The 26,318-nt window shown below is 40.9% G+C and overlaps 1 pseudogene; it reads left to right on the top strand.

Moving 5' to 3' along the window:
• LOC134334891 (uncharacterized) overlaps nt 1–26,318 on the top strand; it is a 759,100-nt pseudogene that overhangs the window by 674,465 nt on the left and 58,317 nt on the right.

The raw sequence follows: 26,318 nt of genomic DNA, 5'->3' as shown, positions 1-26,318 counted from the left end.
CTTCTTCAGGATTGAACAAGGATTTCTGCTGCTCCTCAAATCCACGTTCCTGTACAACCCAAAATCATCTCCACAAACACATCAAGACCCCACACAGTGTCAAATATGAGACCCGGGTGAAGATTAAGACTGAATATGAGGATCTGACGCCCACCAGAAGCTCCAGTGATCAGCAGACGTCCTCTGGTGCTGTCAGCATTAACAGCTCTCTCACCAGAGAACAGAACAGAAGGAACGTCTGCTCACAGTGTGGGAAGAGCTTTAGTTCTCCCAGTGCTCTTAAACTACACCAGCGCATTCACACTGGAGAGAAACCGTATCAGTGCTCACAGTGTGGGAAGAGTTTTAATAATCAGAGTGATCTCAACAAACACCAGGGCATTCACACTGGAGAGAAACCGTATCAGTGCTCACAGTGTGGGATGAGTTTTATTCAACAGAGTACTTTTAATATACACCAGCGCATTCACACTGGAGAAAAACCGTATCAGTGCTCACACTGTGGGATGAGTTTTAATCGACAGAGTAATCTCAATGTACACCAGCGCATTCACACTGGAGAGAAACCGTATATGTGCTCACACTGTGGGAAATGTTTTAATCGACAGAGTCATCTCAATGTACACCAGCACATTCACACTGGAGATAAACCGTATCAGTGCTCACAGTGTGGGAATAGTTTTAATACACAAAGTGATCTCAAAATACACCAGCGCATTCACACTGGAGAGAAACCGCATCAGTGCTCACAGTGTGGGAAAAGTTTTCATCAACAAAGTGCTCTTGAAGTACACCAGCGCGTTCACACTGGAGAGAAACCGTATCAGTGCTCACAGTGTGGGAAAAGTTTTTATCGCCAGAGTACTCTAAAATTACACCAGCACATTCACACTGGAGAGAAACCGCATCAGTGCTCACAGTGTGGGAAGAGCTTTAATCAACAGAATCATCTCAATACACACCAGCGCATTTACACTGGAGAGAAACCGTATCAGTGCTCACAATGTATGAAAAGTTTGAATCGCCAGAGTGCTCTCAAAAGACACCAGCGCATTCACACTGGAAAGAAACCGCATCAATGCTCACAGTGTGGGAAGAGTTTTAATCAACAGAGTCATCTCAAACAACACCAGCGCATTCACACTGGAGAGAAACTTATTTAGTTTTATTACCTCATTATAAGTTCTGATTGTTATATAAAGGTGAAAAGTCTCTGGCATTAGCGGGAGCTCAGCCGTGGGACAGCGCGTATCACCCGGTATTTCTGGGTTAGGTTGATCTCCTGCCAGAGCTGAAGGTTCTCCCCAGCTGATGAGAGGTGGGTAATGATAGCTTAATCCAGGGTGTATAAACGCTCTGCAGGTAGTTTTACAGAAATATTACTTATTGTTTGTGTAACTTTTGTGCATTATAAATAAAGCTTTTATAATCACAAACCAAGCGTGCCTGCTCTCTGACCCGTGAAAGTGTGAATCATCCATACTAAAACAAAGATTAAAACATGATTCATAAAATATATGTTAAAATATTATATGTTCTAATGTAGTTGACTAAACTGTGGTTCGAATCGTTATTGAATGAATGTGGTGCTGATGTTTTACTTCCGTCCAGTAGAGGAATGAATAAACCTAAATGTTGTAGATCAACCAGCTCAATTGGTCTTAGAAATGAGAGAAAGCTACAGAAAGTTTTGCGTGCATGTCTTGATTCTGATGGGTGTGGAGTAGAGAAGGAAATGGAAGTGATGAAGGAAATGGAAGTGAGCCAGAAGTGTTTGTAAGTGGGAGTGGGGCGGATGGTCAAAAGGGGCAAACCAAAAAGAAAGATAGGCGTACGTCTGATGATAGGGAATCGACTGGTAGCGGGATTAGAGGGAAGCAGGTAAAATGACGAAAGGAGGAGTTAGTTAATTTTGAGTCTGAATCGGGATGTCCAATGAATCCGATTAAATTTACATTTGAACTTAAAACAGCAGTAGGTGATCTAGCCAATGCTAAAATTTTCAAGGGGGGGAAGCTCTCGGTAACATGTAAGGATGAGCGTCAACGTGATAAAGTACTGAAGCTTAAAAGTTTAGGAGAGAAGAGGGTGGCAACGAGTCTGTTCAGGAAGAAAATGTGGATATGCGGAGTGATTAGAGGGGTTCTGTTGGATGTATCCATGGAACAGATTTAAAAAAAACTGTAACTGGTGGCAAAGTGATAGAAGTTGTAAGATTGAAAGGGTTTAGAGATGGTACTAAGGCTGATAGCTTGTCGGTCATGATTCAGTTTGATGGTAGTTAATCGCTTGCGAAGGTCTATCTAGGATATATCAGCTTTCCAGTGAGGTGTATGTGCCTCCATTCGTGAGGTGTTACAACTGAGGTATGGTCATGTGGCTTCAGTATGTAGGGGAAGAAAGAGATGTGGTGTGGAGATGTGGAGGTGAGCATGAATATGGGAAATGTGGAGATGGTGTAGTAGCTGTGGAGGGGACCACAAGGCAGCATACAGGGGATGTGATACACGAAAAAAGTGAAATACAAAATGTCAGAGCTGTAGGAGGCTTGTCATATGCTGAGGCTTTGAAGGTGGTAGAACGGGACCGACCTCCGGGCAGATAGGAAAGGCTGCAGTTGAAAATAGATCTGATCGAAGGTCCCAGGAATACAGAGTAATCACGCCAGACACACTGCTGGTAGAGAAAACTATGTTTATTATGTTTATGGTAGAGGTGGTTAACTGTATGGTCCAGACAGGCAGTAGGACTGAGAGAAGTAAAATAATAATCACATCGGCAGAAAAGTTCTTGAACGTTAAGGGGTTGGGAAGCAATTAGTGGTGACCTTGCTGGGAAAGTGGTGTCCTCCCAGAATGGTGATGGCAAGTGATGGCCTGGTGATCTTACAGTGGAATGCTAGGAGTCTTATTGCGAACGGACAGGAGTTTAAGAAGTATTTAACAAGTAGACCGCACATGCCAGACTTAGTTTGCATTCAAGAAATGTGGCTGAAGCCTCATTTAAGTTTTAACTTAAAGGGATATAATATAGTTAGTGGGTGCAGGGCAATGGTGGATGAATGGTCTATCTGTGGTGATAGAGATATGGGGCAAAGGTGGAAGATTCAGGTTGGTTAATTCTTATAATCCCTGTAAGAAACTTACAACAGAAGTGCTAAAGAATGTTGGTGGGCCAGGCCACTATAAAGCAGTTTGGTGTGGAGATTTTAATGCTCATAGCATGCTGTGGGGTAGTGCAGCCACAGATTATAATGGAATTGTTGTGGAGGAATTTCTGATGGTTTGTCTCAATGATGGAACGGGCACAAGGATCAATCTTGTAAATAATACAACAATGCTTGATCTGACACTGACCTTATTCACTATAGCGGGGATGAGTAACTGGGCTGCCTGTCAGTCCACAACTTTGGGAAGTGACCACTTTTTCCTTTTTTGTGAAATTGCTATGGAGGTCAATAGGAAAGGGAGAGAGTTTTTACCAGGATGGAATTTTGGTAAAGCAAATTGGGAAAAGTTTAGGGATCTTTGTAATACATGGTTGGTCAATGTCTGGTGAAGTGGATAGGTGTAACAATGAGCTATGTCGTATTTTATTGGAGTTCCTTTTAAAAAGCCCCATGGGAAGAGCAGAGCAGTGCTGTGGTGGACAAAGAAATGGATATGTCCGGATATGTAATAAAGTGCTCCATAGGGCCCAGAAAACTCTACTGCTGTGCGACTGGAATATAAAAGAGCACAGGCAATGGTAAGAAAACTGGTGAAAACAGTGAAGAGAGATTACTGGAGATCATTCTGCATCAAGATTGGGACAGACATTCCTGTATGTGATGTGTGGCATACAATAAGGTAAATGAAAGGGGATAAGGAAGGGTAGTGTAATACCTGTACCACAAAGTGGAGGTAAAGAAGCTGTGTCACAAGCTGAGAAGGTGAAAATGTTAGCCCAGAAATTTGTGAAGGTTCACAACTCTGTAAAAACTGCTAATTTAAGCAAAGACATGTGGCTCTGCGGGGATTCGGTTGCAGAATCCTGGGGCATTTATTCAAAGAGAGAATTAATATGATAATATAGTAATATGATGTTGGCCCGACCCTGTGCAGCTATAACAGCTTCAACTCTTCTGGGAAGGCTTGCCACAAGGTTTAGGAGTGTGTTTATGGGAATTTTGACCATTCTTCCAGAAGCACATTTGTGAGGTGGAACAGTTCTCCTGGCAACCCAAAACCCAGACTGGTCCATGGGATTGCCAGGTGGAGAAGCGTGATTCCTCACTCTAGAGAACACGTCTAAGCAAACTGATGGAGCGTATGGTAACAGACAGGTGAGGGCTGTAGCTATTTCTCGCCATATCAAAGTGGCTTTTGTAGAGGCAGGATGACAGTGGACCCAGTACTGTGTCTGGAATCAGGTGTTAGGGAAGCGCAGCTCCTTAAAGAAGTAAGGTGGCTGTGTTTTTTGATATTGAAAAAACATATGATAGCAGAAGGCTTGCTGGTCAAATTGGACAAATTAGGGATTGGAGGAAGAATGTGTAACTGGATAATGGATTTCTTAGGAAATAGGACAATACAAGTAAGGGTGGAAACTGCCTTCTCTAAGATTTACAATATAGAAAATGGAACGCCCCAGCGTAGTGTTTGTAGCCCACTGCTTTTTAATGTATTGATAAACGATATTTTTTTGGAATAGCCAAATCTTTGTATGCAGATGATGGAGCCCTGTGAAAAAAAGGAAGGAATCTTTCATTTGTTATAAAAAAGATGCAGGAGGCCATAAAAGAGGTGGAGTGTTGGGCAAATGACTGGGGATTTAAGATATCAGTTTCAAAGACTCAGGTTACCTTTTTCTCCAATCAATGTAAAACTACTCCTCTGGGTCTCGGATTATATGGGCAGGAGCTGGAGCAAGTGAAGGTCGTCAGATTTTTAGGTATGTGGCTAGATTACAAATTGACCTGGAAAAGCCATATACAAAAATTGTGGATAAGTGTAAAAGTGGCCTAAACATACTTAAATGGCCTGGCAGGATGTGACTGTGGGGCTGAAAGATCTTCACCTCTGTATATCTGTAGAACATTGCTGAGACCTGTTTTGGACTATGGGTGTGTGGCATATAGATCAGCAGCTGTCTCTAATTTGAGAGCACTGGATGTAATACAAGCTCAGGCTCTGAGAATGTGTGTTGGGGCGGTCAAAACATCACCAGTTGTATCCTTACAGGTAGAATCCAGCCCATTAGGTCGTTATTATTATATTACAATATTTTAGCGGCGATATGTGAGTGACATTCAGCTCAGCCAATCAGAATGGAGCACCTGGTTTATAGCAGCAAAAGACCCGTAACATACAGTAGCAAGTGGTTAATGCTAGCGGTAAAGTGCGGCAAAAAGAACAAAAGTAAAATTACAACAATATTTATTTTAGAGATGCATGAGTACCGATACTAGTATCGGGTATTAGCTCGATACCGAGCTCATTAACTCGTACTCGTACTCGCAAACGAGGTTCCGATACTAAACATCCGATACCTTGTGTCTAGTGCACGTTGCTGCATTAATGCAGGGGTTTTCAACCTCTGGGGTGCGAGTACTTGTCTTGGGGGCACGAGTGCCTGACCGGGGGGGGGTTTATTTTTATTTAGCAGCGGAGTAGGTGGCGGTAATGCACCTGAAGTTGGTCTGCCAACCGCCATTAATCTGAAAGAAGAAGAAGAAGCAGCAGCCAACGTGTTTGTACTGGATCTGTAAGTAAAACAGTTATTCATGTATTTATTACAATTCAGTTAACTATATTATGATTAATAATAACAACGGAAAATAATAATAATGAATGACTTTGATGATTTAAGTAGCTTACACTTTTTTTTCTCATTTAAACACACAAACTGCTACTCCGCTAACTGTTAGCATCACATGATTCAGTACTAATGAACCGATGAATCTGAACCGATTCACCTAAATGATTCGACTGATTTACAGTTTATTTATTATTTTAAAAGTTATAGATAGATAGATAGATAGATAGATAGATAGATAGATAGATAGATAGATAGATAGATAGATACAGTGCCTTGCAAAAGTATTCAGCCCCCTTGAACTTTTCAACCTTTTGCCACATTTCAGGCTTTAAACATAAAGATATGAAATTGTAATTTTTTGTGAAGAATCAATAACAAGTGCGACACAATTGTGAAGTAGAACGAAATTTATTGGATATTTTAAACTTTTTTTAGAAATAAAAACCTGAAAAGTGGGGCGTGCAATATTATTCAGCCCCTTTACTTTCAGTGCAGCAAACTCACTCCAGAAGTTCAGTGAAGATCTCTGAATGATCCAGTGTTGACCTAAATGACTGATGGTGATAAATAGAATCCACCTGTGTGTAATCAAGTCTCCGTATAAATGCACCTGCTCTGTGATAGTCTCAGAGTTCTGTTTAAAGCGCAGAGAGCATCATGAAGACCAAGAAACACACCAGGCAGGTCCGAGATACTGTTGTGGAGAAGTTTAAAGCCGAATTTGGATACAAAAAGATTTCCCAAGCTTTAAACATCTCAAGGAGCACTGTGCAAGCGATCATATTGAAATGAAAGGAGTATCAGACCACTGCAAATCTACCAAGACCCGGCCGTCCCTCTAAACTTTCAGCTCAAACAAGGAGAAGACTGATCAGAGATGCAGCCAAGAGGCCCATGATCACTCTGAATGAACTGCAGAGATCTACAGCTGAGGTGGGAGAATCTGTCCATAGGACAACAATCAGTCGTACACTGCACAAATCTGGCCTTTATGGAAGAGTGGCAAGAAGAAAGCCATTTCTCAAAGATATCTATAAAAAGTCACCTGGGAGACACACCAAGCATGTGGAAGAAGGTGCTCTGGTCAGATGAAACCAAAATCGAACTTTTTGGCCACAACGCAAAACGTTATGTTTGGCATAAAAGCAACACAGCTCATCACCCTGAACACACCATCCCCACTGTCAAACATGGTGGTGGCAGCATCATGGTTTGGGCCTGCTTTTCTTCAGCAGGGACAGGGAAGATGGTTAAAATTGATGGGAAGATGGATGGAGCCAAATACAGGACCATTCTGGAAGAAAACCTGTTGGAGTCTGCAAAAGACCTGAGACTGGGACGGTGATTTACCTTCCAACAAGACAATGATCCAAAACATAGCAAAGCAAAATCTACAATGCAATGGTTCACAAATAAACTTATCCAGGTGTTAAAATGGCCAAGTCAAAGTCCAGACCTGAATCCCATCGAGAATCTGTGGAAAGAGCTGAAAACTGCTGTTCACAAACGCTCTCCATCCAACCTCACTGAGCTCGAACTGTTTTGCAAGGAAGAATGGGCAAAAATTTCAGTATCTCGATGTGCAAAACTAATAGAGACATACCCCAAGCGACTTGCAGCTGTAATCGCAGCAAAAGGTGGCGCTACAAAGTATTAACGCAAGGGGGCTGAATAATATTGCACGCCCCACTTTTCAGTTTTTTATTTCTAAAAAAAGTTTAAAATATCCAATAAATTTCGTTCCACTTCACGATTGTGTCCCACTTGTTGTTGATTCTTCACAAAAAATTACAATTTCATATCTTTATGTTTAAAGCCTGAAATGTGGCAAAAGGTTGAAAAGTTCAAGGGGGCTGAATACTTTTTCAAGGCACTGTAGATAGATAGATAGATAGATAGATAGATAGATAGATAGATAGATAGATAGATAGATAGATAGATAGATAGATAGATAGATAGATAGATAGATAGATAGATAGATAGATAATACTTTATTGTCAGATCAGAGATCTGAAATTGTTCTTGCATAAAAACACAGTAGCTCTGTTACAACACAATACATTATCATTACAACACATAGAACACAGACATTATACTAAATTATAACACCTTTGATAATTATGGAATAAGCTATTTGTTTAATTTAAGAGTGCTTTAGTCTAACCTTGTTAAACCGTGGAACACTGTATTGCCGTCCAGATGGAAGAAGTACATATTCACTGTTTAAAACATGATTAATATCAGAGATTATGTTTTAGCTAGCAGCACTGTGTTAAGATAAGATAAGATAACACTTTATTGATCCCGAAGGAAATTGCAGTGTCACAGTACTTTACAAATTACACAGTTACGAGTTACAGTTTACAAATTACAGTACAGAGTACACAAGGGAATACAGACAAAAAACAACACAAACATAACAGGGCATAGTCAAAAAGACAGAACATTATCAAAAAACAGCAGCAAATGTATTATTGCACCAAGAGAGAAAAAAATATATAAATATATTATTTTACAAAAGTATATTGCACTAGATGAGATAAAAAGATATTGCACTGATAAAATAAATTATTCAACACTGTTCAGGTGGCAGGAGATCCGTAGTGTTTCTGGAATGAGGAGAATCATTGTAGAGTCTTACTGCAGTGGGAAGAAAAGATCTCACCCGACGCTCTTTAGTACAGCACAGCTGTATCAGTCTACCACTGAACGTGCTTCTCTGTTTCTCCACTGCAGTGTGCAGGGGGTGTGATGTTTTGTCCATAATAGAAAGCAGCTTATTGAGTGTCCGGTTTTTTGCTACTTCTTCCAGAGTGTCCAATTTGACTCCAACAACAGAGCCAGCCTTCTTAATTAGTTTGTTTATTTTGTTCATTGCACCTTTGTTGATGCTGTTGCCCCAGCACACGACAGCATAAGATAAGGCACTAGCAACAACAGACTGGTAGAATGTCCATAGGAGTTTAGTGCACACTCCAAAAGACTTCAGTTTCCTCAGAAAGTACAAACGACTCTGTCCTTTCTTGAACACTGCACAGGTGTTAAAACTCCAGTCCAGTTTGTTGTCCAAGTGCACACCCAGGTACTTGTAAGTGTCAACCACCTCCACTACTGCTCCATTGATAGTGACTGGTGTCAGGGGAGGACTGAGTTTCCTGAAGTCCACCACCATCTCCTTTGTCTTACTGATGTTGAGCTGCAGTTTGTTTGTCCAGTGTACACCAGTCAACAAAGTCTGAAACCAGCTTCCTGTATTCAGCCTCCAGCCCATTCCTGATACACCCCACAATGGCTGTGTCGTCTGAGAATTTCTGAAGATGGCATGTGCCAGAGTTGTATCTGAAATCCGAGGTGTAGATGTTAAACAGGAACGGTGCTAATACAGTCCCCTGGGGAGCCCCCGTACTGCACATGGCCATGTCTGAAACACAGCCCTGCAATCGCACAAACTGGGGTCGACCAGTCAGGTAGTCCATTATCCATGCGATGATAGACACATCCATCTTCATCTGCAGAAGTTTCTCCCCAAGTAACACAGGCTGTAGGGTGTTGAACGCACTGGAGAAATAAAAAAACATAATCCTTACAGTGCTGCCTGTAGTGTCTAGATGGGAGTACATTCTATCCAGCAGATAGATAACAGCATCATCCACTCCAATGCCATCCTGATATGCAAACTGCAGGGGGTCCAGATCAACTCCTACCAGTGATCTCAGGTGGCCCAACATCAGTCTTTCCAGTGTCTTCATCAGGTGGGACGTCAGAGCAACAGGACGGTAGTCGTTTAGCGCCACTGGTTGCTTCTTCTTGGGGACAGGAACCACACAAGAAGTTTTCCACCCGAGTGGGACCTTTCCTAGGCTGCAGCTCAGGTTGAAGATGTGCTGAAAGACTCCACACAGCTGCTCAGCACATAGTTTTAATACCTTAGGCTGAATGCCATCCGGTCCAGCTGCTTTACACTGCTTGAGTTGCTTCAGCTCTTTCTTCACTTGGTCAGCAGTAAAAGTTGGTACCCTGCTGCTTGACTGGTCCTGAGTGTGGTTGGGGGAAGGAACATTCATGTCAGGTGAGGTGTAAATGTTCGGTATGGTGGAGGTATGGGCTGTGAATGATGATAACTGTTGTTGTGCTGCGGTGTTAAGATGCAAGACGGCTGGAGACAAAGCAGAGGATAATGGGTCAGAAGGAGAGTCGTTGTCAAACCTTAGAAAGAACTGGTTTAACTCATTCGCCCATTCATGGCTAACCACAGTTGATGTTGATGTTCCTGAGCTGTGTTGATTAAAGCCTGTGATGTTTCTGAGGCCTTTCCACACCTCACGAGGATTGTTTTTCTTCAAATTGGCCTCCAGTTTAGCCTGTACTCGTCCTTGGCCTCCTTAATCCTTATTTTGAGCTCTGCTTGTACCCTCTTTAGCTCCTCCTTGTCCCCTGTCCTGAAGGCTCTCTTCTTCTGGTTCAGAAGGGATTTTAGGTTGTTGTAACCCATGGCTTGTTATTGGAAAAACATCAGATAGTTTTAGAGGGTACAACAGTGTCCACACAAAAGTTGATGTAGTCCGTGACGCACGCTGTTATCTCATCAATGTCCTGATTGTGAGGATCACAGAGAACGTCCCATTGTGTGGCCTCAAAACAGCCCTGCAGTGATTCCACGGCCTCAGGTGACCACTTCCTCACTGTTATGGTGGATGCTGGCTGTCTTTGGACCAGGGGCTTGTACTGTGTATTGAGGAGTACCAGATTGTGGTCAGATCGTCCCAGCGGAGGGAGAGCTGTGGATTTGTACGCTTCTTTGACATTAGCATACAACAAGTCCAGTGTTCTGTTTTCTCTAGTCCTGCATTTAACAAACTGAGTGAATGTAGGCAGGCATGATGAAAGTGAAGTGTGGTTGAAGTCACCAGACACTGAGATGAAGGTACTCGGACTTTGGTTCTGCACTCTAGCGATAGCTGAATGAATGACGTCACACGCGATGTCTGCGCTGGCTGATGGAGGGATGTACACAGCACACAGAACCACTTTCGTAAATTCTCGCGGCAAATAATACGGACGCATTCCGATCACACACAGTTCAATGTCTGGCTGACAGATCACTTCTTTCACCGTAATGTGACCAGGGTTACACCATCTGTTGTTCACTAACACAGCGAGACCCCCTCCCTTCTTCTTACCGGTCTGATGGTAAACTCTGTCCGCCCTCACAGTAGTAAATCCGTTCAGGTGAACATGAGAGTCCGGTACATTCTGATTCAGCCAGGATTCCGTAAAGCATAAGATGCTGCACTCACAGTACTCTCGCTGTGTCCGGATCAGCGCAGAAAGTTCGTCCGTTTTATTCACCAATGATCGCACATTTCCCATGATGATGGAAGGGAGACAAGGTTTATAACTCCTTCTCCTCTCCCGCCGCTTGTTCCCAGCTCTACATCCACGATCCGATCGTCTCAGTTCTGCTGGAATCTCCGTCCTAGATGTAAACAAAGCCGGCGTCTTCCGCAGCGCGATCAGCTGATCCCACGAGTAGACAATGCGACGAGACATGTTGCGAGTGAAGTCTCTAAAAAGTAACTTAAAATTCTCTAAAAAGTAACTTAAATAACTTAAACTTAAAAAGCTGCATGAAAATGTCCATAGACTTGACAGAGGTTTGGGGAAAAAGTCACAAAAAACACTAAAACAGACAAAAAAGACGCAGAAACGCAGAGAGACTGTGACTGGCAGCCACACGGAGCAGCGCACATCAAGGAATCCAGCAGCGCACATCAAGGAATTGTTGTTATGATAAGCTGTCTCATACAGGCCCTCTAGAGGCTGACCCAGGATCTTTGAACAGATTTTGGTCATGTGTTTCAGTCCAGACTTTACAGATGTGGACAAACAGCTGTACCACACAGCATTACAGTACTGCAGAACACTCAAGATAACAGCAGTATAGAACAGTAAGAGTATCTGCTGAGTAGCTCCAAAGGACCGAAGGCGACGGAGAAAATACATTCTCTGTTTCGTTTTTTTTTTTACAGATGTAGTCAATGTGGTGTTCCATGATAAGGTGGCATCAATCATGACACCAAGATATTTATAAGAATCCACCTGTTTGATTATTTCATTATTGATAATGGTGGGGTTTACAACTATTGGTTTTGGGCTAAACACAATTTCTTCTGTTTTCTTTGTGTTTATTTCCAGAGCGTTGTTTTTGCTCCATGTAACCACTTTGTTAACCCCCTGTTGGTGCAGATCGGGGCCGTCCGAGTCATGTAGTAATGTTAACAGAATATCTCATCTGAGTATTTTAAGACATATTGATTATTTAAAGTTGAACAGCAGTCATCAGAACTCACACAGCCCTGAGGTGCACCAACGTTAGTTGAGATGGTAGGAGAAAGTGTCTTGTTTACTTTAACCAGCTGGACTCTGTTTATAAGAAAAGAGGCATACCAGTAAATCAAATAGGGGTTTACTCCCAGATGGGACATTTTGGAAAGTAAAATATTGGGTTGTATTGTATTGAAGGCTGATGAATAATCTAGAAAGAGTGCTCTTACATAGTTATGGGGTTTGTCTAAATGTTTAGTAATGATGTGAACTAATGTGGCAACAGCATCTGTTTTATATGCAAACCGAGATGGGTCTAGTTTGTCATTAGTACATGTAGTTTGTAGATGTTTGAGCAGAAGTCTCTCTAGAGCCTTCATGATCACAGATGTCAGAGCTATGGGTCTGAAATCTTTATGTTCTTTTGGACATTGTGTTTTGGGCAGTGGTTTTATGTGTGAAGTTTTCCATGCTATTGGAAACTGTGTGTGTGTGTGTGTGTGTGTGTGTTGATTGAAAGTTAAAACACTGGTTGCCAAGTGTTTTTTTTAAATAAAAGGACTACATTTGTCTGGCCCTTTGTTTTTTGTTTTTTAATGTTAGTGGCTTTAAATATTTTTCTAACTTCATCAACATTGGTATTAATTCTGTCTAAAGGTCCTGGTTCAATGTTTGATTACATTTCTCAGAGCTGTCTGATGATTCAAATCTTGTAAAGTAAATGTTTAAGTCGTTGGCAAACTTATAATCATTATCTGTTGCAATAGGTTTGTTTTGGGGACATCATACCTGTCATTGATGTCATGGTGTCCCACACCTTTTTAGAGTTGTTAGTTTTAAAGGTGTTTTCTAAGTCTTGTCTGTGTTTTGATTTTACTTCTCTTATTTAATTCTCAGTTCTTTTTCTGTCTGAGTAAGTGTTACCATATCTTTGTTATTAAAAGCCAAATTCCTTTTGTTTATAACTCCTTTGATGTTCTTGGTCACATAGTATTATTATTTGGATATATTTTAATTTCTTTTGTAGGGACTACCAACTGTACACAAAGTTAATATAGTCATTAATGACAGATGTTCTTTCATCTAGAGAGCCCTCATGAAAAACGCTCCAGTCAGTCCAATCAGAACATGCTCTAAGCTGTTCCTTACTCTCATTTGTCCAGATTCTTATGATTTTCTTTTCAGGCTTACTTCTCTTAAATTTAAATCTTAAAACTTAAATTTTGTCTTATAGACTGGAATCATATGAATTACATTATGATCCGAGTTTACGATAGGAGGTCTGCATTTTGATATGTAAGCATTCTTAATATTTACAAAACATTTGTCCTGAATTTTGTTTTTTCTGGTTTGATTTTTTACGTATTGCTTAAAGCCAGGAAACACCAGATGACACTGATTAATATCTCCAACAACTACTATTGCTGGGGCATCAGGGTATTTAAGTTGTAGCTCATGAACACAGTCAGCAATGATGTTGGCTGCTTTAAAGGCTTTACCGCTGGGTGGGGCAAATACCACAAAAAGTAAAATGCATATAAATTCTCTGGGTAAGTAAAATGGTCTTAAAGTCATTCCCAGTATTTCCACGTTTGGATTGCATATCTGATATTTCACTGAGTGCTGCCTGCACCAAAGATCATTTATGTACACACAGATGCCTCCTCCCTGCGTCCTCCCAGAATCTGCGTCCCTGTCTGCTCGTACGAGCGTGAACCCGGAAATTTCATAGAGCGAGTCAGACATCGTCGGCTGTAACCAGCTTTCAGTGAAACATAACAAAGACACTTCGGGGAATTCATTACAATACCTCCTGTATGCTCTTATAGTGTCTACTTTGTTGCTCATGGAGTGCAGGTTTGTGAAGACGATTGAGGGGAGCGGTGGGCGATTAGATCTCCGCCGTAGCTGGTTCTTAATTCTCCCTCTCCTTTCGCGTTTGATGCTCCGCTTGGTTCTAAACAGCTCTCGAGGGATGGTGTCCAGCATCAAAGTGTCAGGGGGAAGTTACATAAACTTCTCTTGTAACTCCAGTAAAGTCTCTCGACTGTAAGAGCGGATTGTTTGTGTCAGCTCCCCACACTTACGCATGTTGTTACCACTCAAATGTGCTAATGTTAGCGGTAGCAGTGACAACCAAAGCCAGGATCCACACAGGCCAACAATCCACACAATCAAAGGCATCATTAATAAAGTTGTCCCCTCATCCAAACGGACAATAACCGCAGGCCGTCATGAAGCGAGCAAAAACAGTGATTAGACATCATTTAGTACCACAAAAACCAAAAAAACCAAACACAAACAAACGGAGCATACTGACATGCAGTGCGCAGCTGAGCAGCGCCCCCTGTAGAAGATAAAGACTTTCACATCTTACAAGTTTTATAGATCGCTTTTATAGAAACACGTCAAGTTTATTAGCTTTGTTTACAGATGTTTATCTTTTTATTTTAGCAGTTTTTTACATGTCTGTGTAGGTTTTCAGTCATTCAGGTCCTGATAGTCTTGAGTCGCCATCCAAACACCCTTAGAAGAGAACCTGGTTCATCTCAAGGACAAAATGTTCCAGCACAAAGTGAGCAGTGTTGTGTGTCATGTACAATGCAGTGAGGAGTGATCACACCTTTACATAGGAGAGACTAAATCACTCCACAGTTCATGCTACAATATAGCAGATTCATCTCATCAGCACAATACTCAGCTCTACATCTGTACCTGGAGGAGAAGGAACGCTCCTTTTAGCATACAGATGTTCACATTTTAAATCCATGAATAAAAACAGACAACAATTATATGTAAATACTTTGTGAGCTGTTGAAATGTGTAAATATGTGCTGCTCTGTCTGTCTATCCATCCATCTATCCATCCATTCATCCATGTGTGTGTGTCTTTATGTTAGATCTTTAATAATGCAGTCAGCAGAAGTGGGACACATCGCCCCCATGGATCTAGAAGATGAAGGATCTGAAGATGAAGATTTCTGCTGTAAGTACATATGGAACAATTTAGCACTTTTCCACCAGACAGTGTGGTACAGAACAGGATGGTCAGTACTGGGGTCAGTAATGAGTGGATAGTGGATCAGAATCTGTCCTGTATGGTTCTGTCCTGTGGAGAAGTGCTGCTTCACTCCAGTCTGGACTCAAGTTTTTAATGAAACTAAGATTTATTATATCATTAAAACAACAACAACAACACGCCTCCCTACACTAGTCCCAGTTGTTGATCTTTCTTCACATGTTGATGTCATTTCAGGTGAAGTATCATTAATCCCTCTGGAACTCATCACCTCTGATAGACACCTCTCCTCAGTGTACCAATCACTTGGAGGTGTCCTGCCTCAGAAGAAGGAGGAACCTGAACATGAAGATGATCTCAGTAAGAATGTTTCAAATCTTGAGCAATGAAACCTGTTTTATTCATTAATGGTTCATCTGTCAGAATGTTTCTATCATCAGTAATGATAATAATAATAATGATATTTATAATATTAATAATATAATCCAGTAAATAACTGAGGCGTGTAAAAGAGTGAATATGTTCTGTTGCTATATTGAAAGTAAAAGTGCTGAGGTTATTTCCTCTTTATCTCACTCTATACTCACTCAGTACCGTGTCTTTGCTCCTCTTCACTTTTAGCTTTGAAAATCATTTGATCTGCTCTGTGTTTATTGTGATGTTTGTAATTGATTGTGTTACAAGAGCAGCTTGTGTTTTTCTTCTTCAGGATTGAACAAGGATTTCTGCTGCTCCTCGAGTCCACGTTCCTTTACAACCCAAAATCATCTCCACAAACACATCAAGACCCCCCACAGTGTCAAATATGAGACCCTGGTGAAGATTAAGACTGAACATGAGGATCTGACGCCCACCAGAAGCTCCAGTGATCAGCAGACGTCCTCTGGTGCTGTCAGCATTAACAGCTCTCTCACCAGAGAACAGAACAGAAGGAACGTCTGCTCAGTGTGGGAAGAGCTTTAGTTCTCCCAGTGCTCCTAAAATGTACCAGCGCATTCACACTGGAGAGAAACCGTATCAGTGCTCGCAGTGTGGGAAGAGTTTTAATCATCAGGGTGATCTCAAAAAACACTATCGCATTCACACTGGAGCGAAACCGTATCAGTGCTCACAGTGTGGGAAGAGTTTTAATCAACAGATTCATCTCAATACACACCAGCGCATTCACACTGGAGAGAAACCGTATCAGTGCTCACAGTGTGGGAAGAGTTTCAATCAACAGAGTGCTCTTAAAGTACACCAGCGCATTCACACTGGAGAGAAACCATGTCAGTGCTCACAGTGTGGAAAGAGCTTTAGTTCTCCGAGTGCTCTTAAAATACACCAGCGCATTCACACCGGAGAGAAACCGCATCAGTGTTTACAGCATACCTGTCAAGTTTTGGATTTCAAAATAAGGGAAATTTTCCGCCGTGCGCTTCGAGCCGTCCCACCAGCCCAACCGAGGTTCAGTATCCCTTACATTTTAAGACAGGTTTACAAGAAATTTAAAATAACCACCTGTGAACCACTTACAAACTACAATTAGATGATCAGAATCTGATAGGCCTACCTTTGTTGACACTGAAATGCTGTGGACATTCCTACATATGTAATTCTTATAATACAGCCTAAATGAAAACACAGTTACAAACCTTACAGAATGCATAACTCTGCCCCATCCTGCTCCTCTTTAGAAAGGTAAATTTGATGTCCCATTTAGATATTTACATGCAGTCTTTACTTTTTTGGCAGGAATGCCCTCTCTCTCCTTGCATCCATCCATCTCTCCCTGTTCCAGGTTTGTTCCTGCTGTCCGCACTGACCTCGTGAGAACTGCCACTTGCAGCAGCCTGGGTGGCAGTTCTCGCGAGGTTAGTGACATTTCAGTTTGGAGAGGCACAGGAATGTTTTTTAAATTATAATTGTAGTATTGTGTAAAGGAAACATAAAAATACTTACCTGTAATGGGGAGCTGAACCTGTGGGAGGCACTGTTACCTTTTGTTATTGTTGTGGTGCGGTTAAAGGAGGGTCAGATGAAAGTTACCGTTCTGAGAGTTTGCACATGACTTTATTGCTTATCTGAGATTTGTTGGTTAATAATAAAGACACTTAAATATATTATATTTGGATGTGATGATTGAAGATACCACAATAATATAATACGGGAAATTTACGGGAAAATACTAATACGGGAAGACGGCAGGAGAGAGGGGTAAAATACGGTAGTTTCCCGGCCAAAACGGGAGACTTGACAGGTATGGTTTACAGTGTGGGAAGAGTTTTAATCAACAGAGTCATCTCAGAAATCACCAGCGCATTCACACTGGAGAGAAACCATATCAGTGCTCACAGTGTGGGACGAGTTTTAATCGTCAGTCTTCTCAAAATACACCAGCGAATTCACACTGGAGAGAAACCGTATCAGTGCTCACAGTGTGAGAAGAGTTTTAATCGTCAGAGTGTTCTCAAAATACACCAGCGCATTCACACTGGAGTTAAGCTCATTGTGTAAGTCGCTTTGGATTAAAGCTTCTGCTAAATGCTGAAAATGTAAATGTAAATCCACACCGTCAGACATGCTTATTTTTCTGTGAGAGACGAGGTGGTGCAATGAATTCTGGGATTGCCTACATCAGTAAGAACGCTTCTGATGCTCACTCATTTTTGAAAAAACAGCTAATCTACCCATGCACATAATGAAGAAGTTAATGCTAAGACTCGATCACATGAAACAGCAAGTTTAGCCAGAGTGCTGGAAAAAATCCGAGACTTTCACAAAGACGCAAAACAGCAGTTATGGGATATTAAACCTGAGCTTGCTCTCATCAATCATAAAATAGCAGAAGCAGAGACACGAATTGAGAAGACCAAAATATGAATAGACCACTTGAATGGTGTTAAAGACTTGAAATAAAATATTTTTACATTCAACTTTAAATGAAAGTCATTTTTTCTCTTTTGTAACACGATACAAGGTTTTGAACTGAACAGCATATACAGTGTATCACAAAAGTGAGTACACCCCTCACATTTCTGCAAATATTTCATTATATCTTTTCATGGGACAACACTATAGACATGAAACTTGGATATAACTTAGAGTAGTCAGTGTACAGCTTGTATAGCAGTGTAGATTTACTGTCTTCTGAAAATAACTCAACACACAGCCATTAATGTCTAAATAGCTGGCAACATAAGTGAATACACCCTACAGTGAACATGTCCAAATTGTGCCCAAGTGTGTCGTTGTCCCTCCCTGGTGTTATGTGTCAAGGTCCCAGGTGTAAATGGGGAGCAGGGCTGTTAAATTTGGTGTTTTGGGTACAATTCTCTCATACTGGCCACTGGATATTCAACATGGCACCTCATGGCAAAGAACTCTCTGAGGATGTGAGAAATAGAATTGTTGCTCTCCACAAAGATGGCCTGGGCTATAAGAAGATTGCCAACACCCTGAAACTGAGCTACAGCATGGTGGCCAAGGTCATACAGCGGTTTTCCAGGACAGGTTCCACTCGGAACAGGCTTCGCCAGGGTCGACCAAAGAAGTTGAGTCCATGTGTTCGGCGTCATATCCAGAGGTTGGCTTTAAAAAATAGACACATGAGTGCTGCCAGCATTGCTGCAGAGGTTGAAGACGTGGGAGGTCAGCCTGTCAGTGCTCAGACCATACGCCGCACACTGCATCAACTCGGTCTGCATGGTCGTCATCCCAGAAGGAAGCTGACGCACAAGAAAGCCAGCAAACAGTTTGCTGAAGACAAGCAGTCCAAGAACATGGATTACTGGAATGCCCTGTGGTCTGACGAGACCAAGATAAACTTGTTTGGCTCAGATGGTGTCCAGCATGTGTGGCGGCGCCCTGGTGAGAAGTACCAAGACAACTGTATCTTGCCTACAGTCAAGCATGGTGGTGGTAGCATCATGGTCTTGGGCTGCATGAGTGTTGCTGGCACTGGGGAGCTGCAGTTCATTGAGGGAAACATGAATTCCAACATGTACTGTGACATTCTGAAACAGAGCATGATCCCCTCCCTTCGAAAACTGGGCCTCATGGCTGTTTTCCAACAGGATAACGACCCCAAACACAACCTCCAAGATGACAACTGCCTTGCTGAGGAAGCTGAAGGTAAAGGTGATGGACTAAACCCAATTGAGCACCTGTGGCGCATCCTCAAGTTGAAGGTGGAGGAGTTCAAGGTGTCTAACATCCACCAGCTCCGTGATGTCATCATGGAGGAGTGGAAGAGGATTCCAGTAGCAACCTGTGCAGCTCTGGTGAATTCCATGCCCAGGAGGGTTAAGGCAGTGCTGGATAATAATGGTGGTCACACAAAATATTGACACTTTGGGCACAATTTGGACATGTTCACTGTGGGGTGTACTCACTTATGTTGCCAGCTATTTAGACATTAATGGCTGTGTGTTGAGTTATTTTCAGAAGACAGTAAATCTACACTGCTATACAAGTTGTACACTGACTACTCTAAGTTATATCCAAGTTTCATGTCTATAGTGTTGTCCCATGAAAAGATATAATAAAATATTTGCAGAAATGTGAGGGGTGTACTCACTTTTGTGATACACTGTATATTTGATACCCTGTTGCTACCAGCTTAACACTGATAAATTCTGTAATGATTATGTCTTGATAACCTGCCGTAAGAAACATTAGAATAAAAAAAAAAGTTTATCCTCACATTTACTACAAAAATGTTTTTTTGGAGAAAGACATGTTAATACTGTAACATCAAATTAATCAATTGACATGGAAATGGAAGGTCTGACATATAACATTTGATAATAAATAAAAGATAACTCATTAATATATTGGCAAACAAAACTTTTTACACTTAATTAAAAGATTGAGGGTAAATTGGTAATATATTCAGTCAGATATGTTCAGTTTGTTTTATGTTTTTTTCGGAATTTAATGTCATGTTTTACACTTTGGTTACATTCATGACAGAAACGGTAGTTACTCATTACACAAGATTCATCAGTTCAATTCATCAATTTTAATATCAAACAGTCATGGACAATTTAGTGTCTCCAATTCACCTCACTTACACGCTTCTGGACTGTGGGAGGAAACAGGAGCACCTGGAGGAAATCCACATGGATACAGGGAGAACATGCAAACTCCATACAGAAAGAACCCAGACCGCTCCACCTGGGAACTGAACACACACATTATATGAAGCTTATATATTATGGCAAGCCAAACAGGAAATATATAGCAAACGCTGATATATATAAATCGAAACCTGATATACAGTCCCTGACAGAAGTTCTGTCGCTTATCCATGCTGTGGAAACAAAAGCTTATAACCTGACTTTAAATTCATCCATTGGTTTTAGAAATGACTCATATGAAAGCTGAAACCCTCCCAAATGAGATTTAATTTACGAAATATATAAATATAAATATATATATGGAATGAAAACTATAAAACTAACATGACAACGTTACAACGTCCAGTACGAAAATCACTTCCCCACAATTACTACAATATAATACAAACACTATATATTCTAATATATACAGTGTATCACAAAAGTGAGTACACCCCTCACATTTCTGCAGATATTTAAGTATATCTTTTCATGGGACAACACTGACAAAATGACACTTTGACACAATGAAAAGTAGTCTGTGTGCAGCTTATATAACAGTGTAAATTTATTCTTCCCTCAAAATAACTCAATATACAGCCATTAATGTCTAAACCACTGGCAACAAAAGTGAGTACACCCCTAAGAGACTACACCCCTAAATGTCCAAATTGAGCAGTGCTTGTCATTTTCCCTCCAAAATGTCATGTGACTCGTTAGTGTTACTAGGTCTCAGGTGTGCATAGGGAGCAGGTGTGTTCAATTTAGTAGTACAGCTCTCACACTCTCTCATACTGGTCACTGAAAGTTCCAACATGGCACCTCATGGCAAAGAACTCTCTGAGGATCTTAAAAGACGAATTGTTGCGCTACATGAAGATGGCCAAGGCTACAAGAAGATTGCCAACACCCTGAAACTGAGCTGCAGCACAGTGGCCAAGATCATCCAGCTTTTTAAAAGAGCAGGGTCCACTCAGAACAGACCTCGCGTTGGTCGTCCAAAGAAGCTGAGTGCACGTGCTCAGCGTCACATCCAACTGCTGTCTTTGAAAGATAGGCGCAGGAGTGCTGTCAGCATTGCTGCAGAGATTGAAAAGGTGGGGGGTCAGCCTGTCAGTGCTCAGACCATACGCCGCACACTACATCAAATTGGTCTGCATGGCTGTCACCCCAGAAGGAAGCCTCTTCTGAAGTCTCTACACAAGAAAGCCCGCAAACAGTTCGCTGAAGACATGTCAACAAAGGACATGGATTACTGGAACCATGTCCTATGGTCTGATGAGACCAAGATTAATTTGTTTGGTTCAGATGGTCTCAAGCATGTGTGGCGGCAATCAGGTGAGGAGTACAAAGATAAGTGTGTCATGCCTACAGTCAAGCATGGTGGTGGGAATGCCATGGTCTGGGGCTGCATGAGTGCAGCAGGTGTTGGGGAGTTACATTTCATTGAGGGACACATGAACTCCAATATGTACTGTGAAATACTGAAGCAGAGCATGATCCCCTCCCTCCGGAAACTGGGTCGCAGGGCAGTGTTCCAGCATGATAATGACCCAAACACACCTCTAAGACGACCACTGCTTTATTGAAGAGGCTGAGGGTAAAGGTGATGGACTGGCCAAGCATGTCTCCAGACCTAAACCCAATAGAACATCTTTGGGGCATCCTCAAGCGGAAGGTGGAGGAGCGCAAAGTCTCGAATATCCGCCAGCTCCGTGATGTCGTCATGGAGGAGTGGAAAAGCATTCCAGTGGCAACCTGTGAAGCTCTGGTAAACTCCATGCCCAGGAGAGTTAAGGCAGTTCTGGGAAATAATGGTGGCCACACAAAATATTGACACTTCAGGAACGTTCACTAAGGGGTGTACTCACCGGTGGTTTAGACATTAATGGCTGTATATTGAGTTATTTTGAGGGAAGAATAAATTTACACTGTTATATAAGCTGTTAATAAAGTTTCAATTTATATATATCAGATTTCGATTTATGTATATCACGTTTCAATTTATATATATCAGGTTTCATTATATATATCAATCAAGTTTCAATTTATATATATCAGGTTTTGATTAATATATATCAAGTTTCAATTTATATATATATACAGTATATCAGGTTTCAGTTTATATACATCAGGTTTCATTTTTTATTTATATATATATATATATATATTAGGGCTGTGAAACGATTAAAAAATTTAATTGCGATTAATCTCATAATTTCATATAGTTAATTGCGATTAATTGCATTAAAATGTAAATGTTATAGAAAACAAGGTTTTTTAAGTAAAATGTTACAATTAAAATGGTGAACACATTTTATGCTAAATGTACTTATGTTAAAGACTGCTGGGACAAGAGAAAACTGTAAGGGAGTTTTATTCACTCACATACTAGGCAGTAATACTATCCAGCAGAGACCCTTGACTTCGTATATATGTCAGATGCGCAGTTATTGTAACAAACTTTTCTGTGGTTGTATTGTGACAATGGTTTAATGGACGTTTCTACACGAAGCGAGTGTGTTTTGACTAGGGATGCATCGATACCATTTTTTCCCAACCGAGTACGAGTACATGTATTTTTTTACTCGTCGATACCGATACCTATTTAGAATGATGCAATCTGGAGCATTATGGAATAGTGTAGTGTTTAGTGTAAAATAGTGCAGTGAAACAGTTGCTTGGGTTGCATCACTAATTGTAAAAAAAAAAAAAACACCGCACAGACATCATTGAGAAAGCTTCTGACAAGATAACGTAAATTAATAAACGCACATAATTAACGTTGTGCACATCATACATGCGATGCGATTCTGCTGATTGAAATATTTACTATAAAAAGATAATGCAGTCCGATCCCATCTGAGCCGATTCTATCAGCACGTTCGTGGTTCACTTCGGTAAATCGTAAACGACTCTGAGTCGTCTCCCGCTCTGTGGTAATAACCAGTATAATTAAGCCTGAGCTTTATAAGGTAAGCGAGTCACACAAAATGTTCTGTAATATTTGGTGTTTATTTACAACCGCAACATTCATTATAACAATAAAAACGGAGAATTGACTGAGAAAAGAAACTTACGCTGCGCTTACAATGAATCGATTCCTGAATCACTTGTATCGACACTGTGAACAGAGTATTGAACACACACACGCGTGCTTCTGTAACCGGTTATCTTCACTGTTAGCTCTATTTTAAAGGTTTTTTTTTTCTCAAACGGAACTGAATAACATTAAACGTGCGTGTGAGCGTGGTCAGTGAGAATAATTCACTCTGTCTCCCGTGGGTGAAAATGAATTGCTTTAGTTTTAGAAGTGAAAAAATCTCGTAATGTCGTAATGTAATTTGCGTTAACGGCACTATTTTTTTAAATTGCGTTAAATTGAGATCGCGTTAATGCGTTATTATCGCGTTAACTTCGACAGCCCTAATATATATATATATATATATATATAAAGTTTCAATTTATATATATCAAGAACATTATATAAAGCTAACTAAAACATGAATCTCAATACTGGTCTGTCAAGCTGGATGTGTTTGTTTGTTTATTAGGATTTTAACATCATGTTTTTACACATTGGTTACATTCATGACAGGAACTGTAGTTATTCATTACACAAGTTTATTCGATTCACAAGGTTATATCAAACACAGTCATGGACAATTTAGTATCTTCAATTCACCTTACTTGCATGTCTTTGGACTGTGGGAGGAAACCGGAGCACCCGGAGTAAACCCACGCAGACACAGGGAGAACATGCAAACTCCACACAGAAAGGACCCGGACCGCCCCACCTGGGGTTCGAACCCAGGACCTTCTTGCTGTGAGGCAACAGTGCTACCCACTAAGCCACCGTGCTGCCCGTCAAGCTGGATGTAGTGTTTGTCTAGTCTAGCAAAACAACCACTAACCAGTTTACAACTAGCTTACTTGCATGGTTATAAGAAAATGCTTGCAAACGTACTTACCTTCGTGTTCGTCAATGTACCTGGAGTTGTACATTTAAAATCGTTCACTGTCAGAAGAGGTTAATCTTGAAGACAACAAGTGTAAAAGAGAGCCATGCCTCACGATATCTGCTTGTTGACGACCGGCGTCTGAATACTGGAAGTTGATCTGCCCATATACGAGAACCCGGAAGTAAGGCGTGCATAGAGCCAATAGCATTCGCTGATAGAGACGGCCCTGACTCCGCCCCCAAACTGTCAAAACCACCCCTTTCAAAACTTGAGCGCAAAAGCTTCTCTTGTGCAGAAAGAGCAGCCGAGCGCAATTTGCTTTTGCGCGTGAGAACAACAATGAAATCGAGCAGAAAAACAACATTCGAGAGTGAAAAAGACAGTTTGAGAGCGATTTTATGATCAGTGTGCACGCAATTCCTCTCTTTGTGCTCGTGAGTTTCACATTTGCACTCACGAGAGGGATATTTACACACGCGAAATGTTAAAAATTGTGCCCTCTAGTTTTGACATTGATGTGGCGCCATACTAAACTACGTGTGTTCTACAAGAACGAGACGCAGCTGTACCACAATGGAGGAGGCGACTAAAGATATGAGAGACAGGGGATTCCCCATCAACGTGACCACATCAAAAGAGTCCCTGGCTGAACAGTTCTCTCGCTCAATGTGGGAGACGGTGGGAGGGAGCATGCGAAGAGCGAGGACAAAATATCAGAAAGAGACGCGTTTAGAAGACAAATATACTTTATTTGTCACATATACAGGTGTACAGTACAATAAAACTATTTCTTTGCATATCCCAGCTTGTTTGGAAGCTGGGGTCAGAGCGCAGGGTCAGCCATTGTACGGCACCCCTGGAGTAGACAGGGACCTGCTCAAGGACCCACCGATAGCTGCATAGCGGATCCTGGATTTGAACCCCCAATCTTCCGGTTGATAGCCCAAAGCTCTATCCACTACGCAACCACTGTCCCTGAAGACAGCCCCCTAGGGGAATAACATCACTACATAAGAAAACAAACACACTTTGAAGAATTAAGGAGGATATTACAAGATGTAATCTAATTAATTTGATTAGTTTTGGATCGAGGATTTAATCAATTAAAATGAATGTATTGCCTAGATTGCTAATGAACTGCGGTTCGAGTCGTTATTGAATGAATGTGGTGCTGATGTTTCACTTCCGTCCAGTAGAGGGAGAATAAACCTAAACGCTGTAGATCAACCAGCTCAGTTCAAACAACAAGAAGAAGCAGAAGCAGCAACACGTTTGTACTGAAGTGAATCTGTAAATAAAATAGTTATTAATGTGTTTATTACAATACAGTTAACTACATTATAATTAATAATAATGATAATAAATGACTTTGATGATTTAAGTAGCTCGAACTCATTTAAACTCATTTTTTTTTCATTTCAACACAAACTGCTACTCCGCTAACTGTTAGCATCACATGATTCAGTGCTAATGAACCGATGAAACTGAACCGATTCAGCTAAATGATTCGACTGAGTCAGAATGTATTGATTATATTAAAAGTTTTAGATAAAGGTAAAGATAAACGTTATTTTAGCTTTGTTTATGTTTTTTACAGCTGTATAGATAAAACATCTATTTTTCTTTCACAACTTACAGGTTTTATAGCTCGTTGTTATAGAATCACGTCAAGTTTATTTTAGCTTTGTTTAGAGATGTTTATCTTTTTATTTTTAGCAGTTATTAGCGTGTCTGTGTAGGTGTTCAGTCATTCAGGTCCTGATAGTCTTGAGTCTCCATCAAATTAGCACATATGAAGCAGTTTAACCCCCATTCACACCTCAACCCATGTGACAATAACAACATGATGGCAGGGTGGGACGACGTCTCTCATATGAGACACACATTGGCTCTTGTGATCTTTATGACACATATGATGATTCTCTCTTACTGATCTGTACAAACATAAAGTTCATTTAGCTCTGATTTAAGGTTGTTTTCCATAAAAAAAACATTAAGTTCTTTTATCTTTGTTTACAAGTAATTTTACAGTTTCTTAATTTTGATTTTGCTTTTGTAATGACCAACCAGATCGTCACATTTTCAGATCCATGAATAAAAACAGACAGCAATTAT

Source organism: Trichomycterus rosablanca, chromosome 2 (assembly GCF_030014385.1).
Source record: "Trichomycterus rosablanca isolate fTriRos1 chromosome 2, fTriRos1.hap1, whole genome shotgun sequence".
NCBI lineage: Eukaryota > Metazoa > Chordata > Actinopteri > Siluriformes > Trichomycteridae > Trichomycterus > Trichomycterus rosablanca.
Note: the sequence above shows the minus strand (reverse complement) of the source record. Positions and strands in the feature narration are given on the sequence as shown.